This window comes from Micropterus salmoides, unplaced genomic scaffold (genome assembly GCF_014851395.1).
Source record: "Micropterus salmoides isolate LMB-PRFRI ecotype aquatic unplaced genomic scaffold, ASM1485139v1 Ms_hic_scaffold_3, whole genome shotgun sequence".
Taxonomy (NCBI): Eukaryota; Metazoa; Chordata; class Actinopteri; order Centrarchiformes; family Centrarchidae; genus Micropterus; species Micropterus salmoides.
This window is the reverse complement of record NW_024042261.1, coordinates 4,164,053-4,173,863: the sequence shown is the minus strand read 5'-3', so window position 1 is coordinate 4,173,863 and position 9,811 is coordinate 4,164,053. Positions and strand designations below refer to the sequence as shown.

The 9,811-nt window shown below is 40.8% G+C and overlaps 1 protein-coding gene across 1 annotated transcript in view; it reads left to right on the top strand.

The window, feature by feature from the left end:
* Positions 1-6,200: 6,200 nt before the first annotated feature.
* Positions 6,201-9,811, top strand: part of akap1b (A kinase (PRKA) anchor protein 1b) — a 65,624-nt gene continuing 62,013 nt past the window's right edge. Inside the window, exon 1 of the mRNA XM_038692388.1 lies at positions 6,201-6,355. The gene's annotated coding sequence lies outside the window, so the exon portion shown is untranslated. The remainder of the gene's footprint in view (positions 6,356-9,811) is intronic.

Here is a 9,811-nt window from a genome sequence, read left to right as displayed (position 1 = left end):
TCCTCTCCCTTCCAAACACTAGCTACCCTCCAGGCAGTCAGTGGACATAAAGTTCCTGTGATGTAGAGACAGCGCTCAGTTAAAACTTTATGGATGAAAGATACTTTTGTTACAGATTAATAACTCACCACTCTGAAACTCTTGCTTCTGATTGGCTAGTAGTCCTTAACTAGAAACTGCGCATGTGCACCTCCCAACAAACATCATTTAGAGGCAAGATGTATCACTCCATAGCTAAAACGAAGCCTTCAACACAGGGTGAAAAGAAGAGCTGCAGCAATGTGCAGTATCACAAAAAAATATGGTGTTTTTTGAAAATTAAACCATGTAAACCTGTTCTGGTACAACCCCTAAATAGAATTTTGAACCTGAAAATACCACCTCTTTAAGAGCTTTGTATGTGAGAAGAAGGATTTTAGAAGAAGAAAGAAAGAAAGAAGAAAGAAGAATTCTATTCTGGATTTTACTGGAAGCCAATGCATAGAAGCTAAGACAGGAGAAATATGATCTCTTTTCCTGGTTCCTGTCAGAACACATCCTGCAGCATTCTGAATCAGCTGAAGAGTCTTAATAGACTTTATCGAGCATAATAATATAATAATAATAAGGAATTGCAGTAATCCAGCCTAGAAGTAACAAATGCATGGACTAGTTTTTCTGCATCATTTTTAGACAGGATGTTTCTGATTTTCGCAATATTACGTAGGTGAAAAAAGGCAGTCCTTGAAATTTGCTTAATGTGAGTCTTAAACGACATATCCTATATCCTCCACATTAGACAATTACAGGTCATCCAGGTTTTAACATCCTGAAGGCACATTTGAAGTTTAGCTAACTGATTAGTTTCATCTGGCTTGATCAATAGATATAACTGTGTATCATCTGCATAACAATGAAAGTTTATGGAATATTTCCTGATAATATTGCCTAAAGGAAGCATATATAAAGTGAACAGGATTGGTCCGAGCACAGATCCTTGTGGAACATGACTACCTTTGGCGTGCATGGAGGACTCATCGTTAACATGTACAAACTGAAATCGATCTGATAAATAGGACATAAACCAGCTTAGAGCGGTTCCTTTAATGCCAATGAAATGTTCCAGTCTCTGCAATAGGATCTGATGGTCAATGGTATCAAATGCAGCACTAAGATCTAATAAAACCAGTACAGAGACAAGTCCTTTGTCTGATGCAATTAGGAGGTCATTAGGAGGCGACCACTTTCTCCAGGACCTTAGAGAGAAATGGAAGGTTAGATATAGGTCTATAGTTAGCTAAAACATCTGGATCAAGTTTGGGCTTTTTCAGAAGAGGTTTAATTACAGCTACTTTAAAGTACTGTGGTACATAGCCTGTTGATAGAGAAAGATTGATCATATCTAGTATAGAAGTGCTGACTAAGTTAAAAACATCTTTAAGCAGCCTAGTTGGGATGGGGTCTAAGAGGCAGGTTGATGGTTTAGATGAAGAAATTATTGAAGTTAGTTAGTCGGTGCCAGTTGAGGGCAGGTCTTGGTGAATTTTGTTTCTAATAGTTAGAATTTTATCATTAAAGAAGCTCATGAAATCGTAACTACTGAGAGCTATGGGAATACTTGGCTCAATAGAGCTGTGACTCTCTGTCAGCCTGGCTACAGTGCTGAAAAGAAACCTGGGGTTGTTCCTATTTTCCTCTATTAATGATGAGTAGTACGCTGCTCTGGCATTACGGAGGGCCTTCCTATAAGTTTTAAGACTATCTTGCCAAATTGAGTATTTTCCTGTTTGGTGGAACGCCAATTCCTCTCAAGTTTCCACGATATTTGCTTTAATTTGCGAGTTTCAGTATTATACCATGGAGCTAACCGTCTTTGTTTTATTATTTTCTTTTTTAGAGGGGCTACAGAGTCGAGTGTCATTTGCAGCGAGCCTGCTACACTATCAACAAGATGATCGATTTGGGAGGGACTGAAATTAGCATAGGAGTCCTCCGTTACTTTGTGACTAGATAATGTATTTAGAGCTGATGGAATCGCATCCTTAAATTTAGCTACAGGACTATCAGACAGACATCTTGTATAGAAATGTTTGCCCAATGGCGTGTAGTTCAGCAATACAAACTCAAAAGTTATCAAACAGTGGTCAGATAAAGAGGGATTCTGTGGGAACACTATTAGAGATAAACGCAGTACTAAAGCTGTCATTCTCAACGTCCACATGAATATTAAAATCCCCTACAATAATAACTTTGTCCGTTTTAAGGACTAAAGTTGACAAAAACTCTGCAAATTCAAATAAGAATTCAGAGTACGGACCAGGTGCTCGGTACACTATAACAAAAAGAGTTGGTTGCAGTGATTTCCAACTTGTGTGTGAAAGACTAAGAACAAGGCTTTCTAATGAGTTATAGTTTAGTTTAGGTTTAGAGCTGATTAGTAGGCTAGAGTTGAAGATAGCTGCAACTCCACCTCCTCGGCCTGTGCCTCGAGGAATGTGAGTATTAATATGACTGGGAGGGGTGGATTCATTTAGGCTAACATTCTTTTTTTTTTTATGCACAGCTCCACTTCTCTTTGCCTTTGATTTAAATAATTTCGATGGTCGGGGGACAGACACCGTCACTATGGGGTTTTCACTAAGTAACTCCTGAAATGGAGGAGCAGAGAAGTGTGTTAGACTGCGACTCTGCGTAGGGTTTTGGGTGGGTAACTGCTGAAAAAGAAGGGCAGAGAAGTGTGTTAGACTGCGACTCTGCCTCCTGGTCTCAACTCTGGGTTGTCATGGATTTGGTCCACTAATAAACGTGGCCAGATTTCTAGAAATGAGAGCTGCTCCTTCCCAAGTGGGATGGATGCCGTCTCTCCAAATCAGACCAGGTCTTCCCCAGAAAGTCTGCCATTGATCTACAAAGCCCACATCGTTTGCTGGACACCACCTCGACAAAACTGTCATCACAAGACTCTACTGTTGGAATGACGTGCAGACTACATGGGCACTATTATTAAAACATAGATCAGTGCTGAATGCTCTGCTTGATATTACAGCCTAATAATTTGACTTCAGCAGCTGTTCTGTCACGATTATTGCAGCTGAATTGGTGTGACTCGAGTATCGGCTCAGACATTAACAGAATACTCATAGGCCTATACGCATAAATCATTCACCTGCCCCCCACCAACTAATTATTTTATCAGATTTAGAGACCAGCATCTGCATGGACGTTTTACCCCCACCTCCACCGGTCCCTGTAGCTTTCCAGGTGATTTCTTTCTTGTGTGTTATATTGATGTATGAGTGTTTTCTTTAATGATTTATTTGATGATTAAAACAGCCGCTGTCAGTCATTTAAACGTTTCCATCCGTGCAGTAATGTCACAGCAAATATCATAGGACAAAACAGAGAGAGGAAACAGAATTAAACTTCTATAATCCACATTTAGACTCTGATGGAGCTCAGGGTTGATCAGGAGGACGGCTGCTTTACTCCAAACACTTTTACTGTATGAACCTGGACTCTGTGTGAGACCTTTTGGATGTGTAGAAGAACACAGAACATGAATTAACATAAAGATCCTGACCTATCTAGTCGGCGTGTCAGGAGATTTATTATTATTAATTTGTGGCTAGTGCGTAAATGTGCACAGTGTCACTGAGGAGTCGCTTCATCCAGACGCTATTTAATGTTCATTTTTACAATCCTGCTGCCCATCCACACATCACATTGAACAATAACATCAGTGATATCAAAGTGAAATGACATTAAGGAACAAACGGTGAAGGGCAGAAAGTTTGATCGCGCATTTGATTCTTTTTAATAGGCTTAACTGATACAACTTATGAAAACAACAGGAACACTGCAGCGTCCTGCTCCGGCTATGGATTGGTCCAGCTGCTTGTCACGCCTCTTGTAAACATCACAGCGGCTGAAAAGACTTCCGCAAAGAATACACCGATGTATACATACATCGCTTATAGCTCCTCCAGCAAGCCTCCTCGATCCTCACTCCTCGATACGCATTTTAAGAATTGCGATGTCCTTTAAGATGGCGAGCTGAGATCGATTTCTGGGTCACACGCTTGAGGATCGAGGAGGCAAAAATTGGGGATATGAGAAAGGCCCATAGTGTCTGAAGGGGAGGGGTTGTCACAGATGAGGTCATCAGGTGAAAGGTCTGCGAAATTATTATTCATATCTTACTAATAGTTTCATTGTCTTTTCATTGACTTTTAACTTTCTTTTTCGGCGAGCACTGTGAGGGTCATGTTTTTTGACGTCTCCAGTGCCCTCAACACCATCCGGCCTGCCCTGCTGGGTGAGAAGCTGACAGTGATGCAGGTGGATACCCCCCTCGTGTCCTTGATCGTTGACTACCTGACAGGCAGACCACAGTATGTGCGACTGCAACACTGTGTGTCAGACAGCCTGGTCAGAAACACCGGGCCCTGCGGGGGACTGTCCTCTCTCTCTCTCTCTTCACCATCTACACCACAGACTTCAACTACCACACAGAGCAGAACCTCTGCTGTGGTTAGATGTATCAACAGGGTGACGAGGCTGAGTACAGAGCTATGATGGGGTACTGGTGCGAGCAGAACCATATACAGCTCAATGTGACAAAGACTAAGGAGCTGGTTGTGGATCTAAGGAGAGCCAAGGCACCAGTGAGCCCTGTTCCCATCCAGGGGGTCAGTGTGGACATTGTGGAGGATTACAAATACCTGGGAGTGCACTTGGACAATAAACTGGACTGGAGAACACTCAAGCCCTCTACAGGAAGGGCCAAAGCCGTCTCTATTTAATGAGGAGGCTGAGGTCCTTCAACATCTGCAGGACGATGCTGAGGATGTTTTATGAGTCTGTGGTGGCCAGTGCTATCCTGTTTGCTGTTGCATGCTGGGCCAGCAGGCTGAGGGTAGTGGACGCCAACAGGCTCAACAAACTGATCCGCAAGGCCAGTGACGTTGGAGCTGGACTCTCTGATGGTGGTGTCAGAGAGGAGGATGCTGTCTAAGCTACATGTCATCTTGGACAATGTCTCCCACCCACTTCATGACATGCTGCTCAAACACAGGAGCACTTTCAGTGCAAGACTCATTCCCCCAAAATGCACCACAGAGCGACACAGGAAGTCATCAAACTTTATAACTCCTCCCTCTAAGTGTCTGACACTTAGTCAGTTATCAAACTAGACCTTATTATCTTTTTTCTGTGCAATATTACCTGTCTAATAATTAATGTGCAATATTCTCTGCTGCTATTTATTCACTAGTACTTTTTGGTTCACCATAATAATTCTTAATAATGTAAATATTGTACATACCCACACACCTTTAGATTTGTCTTTATTTTTTATATTTATATACTCTTTAGCTATCTACCTTTGACAAGTGCAATTGTGACAAAAGAATTTCTCTCGGGGATCAATAAAGTATTTCTGATTCTGATTGTGCAGGCCTTCACAAATGGGCCTTTACAAATTAAAAAAAATTAAATAGTAATTAATCATTAAATACTGATCGTTGTATAGTTCTCTTGCTCCATGGGTTGCAGATTATCTGTACATTATGTCAACAGTCTTGTTATAGCCACAAAGTACCAATCGTGCTCTTTTCCCCTTTTTGTGGTTAGTGAAAGTTATAGTCGCGAGGATAGGGAAAGTGTAGCTTCAGGCAGCCATGGCGGAGAGATCTGACAGATGTGACAGACACCGCACTGATGAAATGAATAAAATAAAATAAAAATTAGGGAAAAGATCATGATCTACCTACTGTTGTGTTTTTCCTAATGACAGGCAGGTGACTTCAACAAAAATAATTAATAAATGGTCGTTGAGACGGAATGTGGTCACCCTCAGTCATACATGTTCAGTTTTATCACAACTTGAATGTTCAGATTTTTTACCTCAGTTTTACAGATCTGATCAGATCATCTCTTGTAATTATTTACAGCAAATATGACCTGATCTGTGCATATCAGGCATTCTGTGCACGTGTACATTTACCAATATGTAAATAAATACAAAAGAATGCCAATAATAGTTTTAGACACAAGTCGTTGTACACATTTGTAAATCTTATTTTTCATTTGGACATCATGTAATACACATTTGTTTGTGACCAGTTCCAGTCTAATTTCACTCCGTACTCGTGTGGAATAGGTGCTTTGACTGCATTCTCAGATGACGCGAGACTACACACGACTTGACCGTCTGAGTATCGCGAGATTTGACCAGCTGTTTAGTCTGTTTCTTTAGGCTGGTGTTACTCGGTCAACACGTGGGGAGGAGAGACTGACTTTCTACAAGGACACGTTTGAAAAACCTTACTTGTCATTATTGTTCTCATCGTGGCGGCACCGAGAACCCTACAGTACTGTAAGTAAACTAAAACGCTGGAGAGGAAAGAGAACATTTAGCAACTAAGGGGAAATACCATCTGCATCATGTTCACACAGCGTGACTTGGTTCACTTTCACTCATAGGGTTTCAACACACGCGGTGTATAAAAACCAATTCATTGACATTTCCATAGGTCTCTGCAAGCCGTCTACAGTTTATTGTGTCACCGACTGAGTGCAGTAATCCCTTGTCATTGAACAACTAGCGTTAGCCTGTTCATCTCTCTCTAACACAATCAGCACACTGCAGCTAGTCTCTTTCCCTTTTCTGTAATTTACATTACCCAAATTCCTTCTCTCGTGCGGTGCCTATGCACGTACTAATAACAGGGACATGTGTTTTAAATGGTAACAAATGCGGTTGTCAGCAGTAGAAGAATGCAGTCTATAATTTTCGACAGGCTGGCTAGCAAGCTAACGTAAAGGTCTGAGGCCCACGCAAGTCATAAGCACTCTTTGGCTTAAAATGTCCTTTAACCCTGCGTCAGTCTGGCACAAGCCCTCATTGGTGCATTTGGTAGCATTTAAAGCGGTGTGATGTGTTGCCTTATGTTTTGGTATAAAGCGACAATCAGTGGGTTTAATGAAATTCTAAAGTGACCTTAGACATGAGGCTTTAATGATGTAACCAAGCCGTGGTCTTGGGTCAAAGAGAACGCTGTAACGTTAGAGGGAATGTGCGATTAGCTGCCTTGACTTTTTAATTCGTGTTTATGTTCATATAGGTGTATGCATTATAACCAATGATCTGGGCTAGCCTGCTAACTTCATACTTTACATCCTGCACTGAGGCCTCCTAACCAGCCATGCTTTATTCCTAATAGAATAGTATAACGTTAGCGTTAGGTCACTACCACCTCTGATTCAATTCCAGACAATGTTTTTCCAAACTCCCCCTATCTGTCAGTTAACACTGAAGTCTTACTGGCTGCACTTTGTGCATTTTAGTAATGTTAGTTGACTTAAGTAATTTTGTGGATATTCAGTCTGATAAATTCAACATTCAAATAAGGCGCCTAGCGAATCCGTGTATGGTTATTTTTATTATTTAGTTTCAAAACCGATTGGCTTTTCTGTTTTAAAACCAAAACGAGAAAATATTGATTTTGATAGGCTATGTAATGAGTCGATTTGTGTAGCTTTGTGTAAACTTGATAAACCTGCAGCAGAGATACTTGGGTGATGGCGGTGCCTGATTAAATGTAATGAAGATGAGCCTGAACATCAACATGAGAGGGTTTTTAGAAAAACAGGACAATGTTATATAGCTGCAGTACTGGAGGCTGCAGCTATATAACATTGGCTCAACGTTCAGTTTGAAACTCACTAGCAACTGGAACAGGAATGTTTTCCTGAGAATCCTGTTTTTTAAGATTTCTTCAGTATCAAATCAATTCAGTGGTAGTTGCCAGTACATCCAATGGTACATCAAACATGAATTGTTATTAGTTAATTTGGCGAACTGTATATTAACGAATCGTACACGGATTAAAATGTTCAAGTAATTTCCCTTCAGCCTCTCTACACTGTTTCGACCTGACCTTTATTTTCTTTGTGAGATGGAAGAATTTAGATCACTCAGGTAACCAGCTGCTTCAGATCAGCCCAAAACAAAATGCGTCCTTGTTGCTGATGAACTTAATCTAGAAACTGGATAATTTTGAGTGTTTGACTGGCTCCTAGGCAAAGCAATGTGCCGCAACAAGGAGTTTTTTTTTGCTCTAGTGAGTTTGAACCCAGCTTGACCCAATCTTACAAAACAAGTAGCCTACATTTTCTTTAATTTCTTTTTTCATATATGACTGTAATATAGTGCGCACTTCTACAATCATATTCACCACAGCTGATGTGAGATGCGATGCGACCTGAAAAGAAATGGCCTTATATAAAATTAAATATAAAAATATGTAGCATAATATTGACTTTTTGTTTCACACGGGACGCAAACACAACTGTCTCCTGATTCAAAGGTTCTGGCCCTCCTTTCACCCCAACCATGGTCTTACTAAATTTTTTTTCTGTTAAAAACTGATGTCTGTTTTTTTTGTTTACTGTTTTATCATTTTTCCATTTTGGTTTTTAAACAGGAAAAAAACAAAACCTCCCACCAGTTTTGTTGTACTATGTTAGCTATTGGAGATATTGGTGTACTGAATGCATGGACAAATAAAAAGCCTCCAACCAGGTTCTACAGCATCTAGTCTTCCAGTCTGCCTTGCTCTTCCCCAGCTCAATCTTCAATCCTTTCCACTTCACAATAAATGTTCCTCTTTTATCTAACTCTTCCCTCTCTGTCCTGCACCTTGGTCTACTAGGTTAGCTGTAACAAATTTAAAAGTATTGGTAATAACAACTTGCTGATTTAGCTAGCCTACACTATGATAATAAAATAAGGGAGTGCTCTTTTTCTTTTTCCCCCACACACACAGACTTACACACCCATTCCTGCCGTTATTCCCCCCCCCACACATCTGATTCTCTCACTCATGTCATTGCCAGAACTTCATTAGCATTCCTCCGTCTTCTGCTGTTCCTCTACTATCTATTAAATACACAGCTGTAGCTCGTGAAATGACAGCCTGCTTATCAGACGTATAAACAATCAGTGTAACGCAACTGCGACCCCTCCCCTCTCACATGCACCGATGAGGCTTCGATTATTCGCTGTTAGTTACTATTTGAAGCTTAGAAGCTCAAAAAATGACATTCGGGCCAGCCCTAGTGATGACATGATTGGACACAGCGCTTATTGTAGTTGATACTTAACTTCACACAGCAAAAGACAAGCAGGATATTTTATTGTGAGCCACACAGATATGTTATGGTCTGGCATTAGCTACTAAGTCGTTGACTTACAGAGTACCTTCAAGCTGAATTGAATGATTAGCCCGTTGTTGTGACACTAGATAAGTTAAACTTGACTGCTGTAGTAACGTACGTTAGCCCCTGTACTTTACGTGTAGAGCCCAACTGATTTTTTTTGTTTTGCAGATATAAGCTACTTGCAGATAAATCTGCAACGGCATTTCTAACAGCCAATAAGACTATTTAAAAAAGAAACTGAGTCGGATCCTTCCCTGATGTCATTAGTGTTGCATAGTTTGCCCACCAGAGGGTCTGCTCTGCAGCTTCCCTTTTAACAACACTGCAGCACCACAGAGCAAAACATTAGCTGATCGGAGTCTACCAGAGCTATGGAGAGTAGTTCCTGGTAGCTGTTCACGGTGAGTTGGTTATTTAAAGAGATGTTCACAAGTCTTTGAGCTGGAGTCCAAGTCAAGTCTCTCGTGGTTATTACGAATGTTGTATCAGCTGCTGCGTTCAATCCAAGCTGCTTATAAAACTTCATAGCTATAAGGAATTAGCTATGGATTCTGTAACCTGCTTTTCATTTACAGAGCTCAACCATGTAATGTGCAATGCAATTGACAGC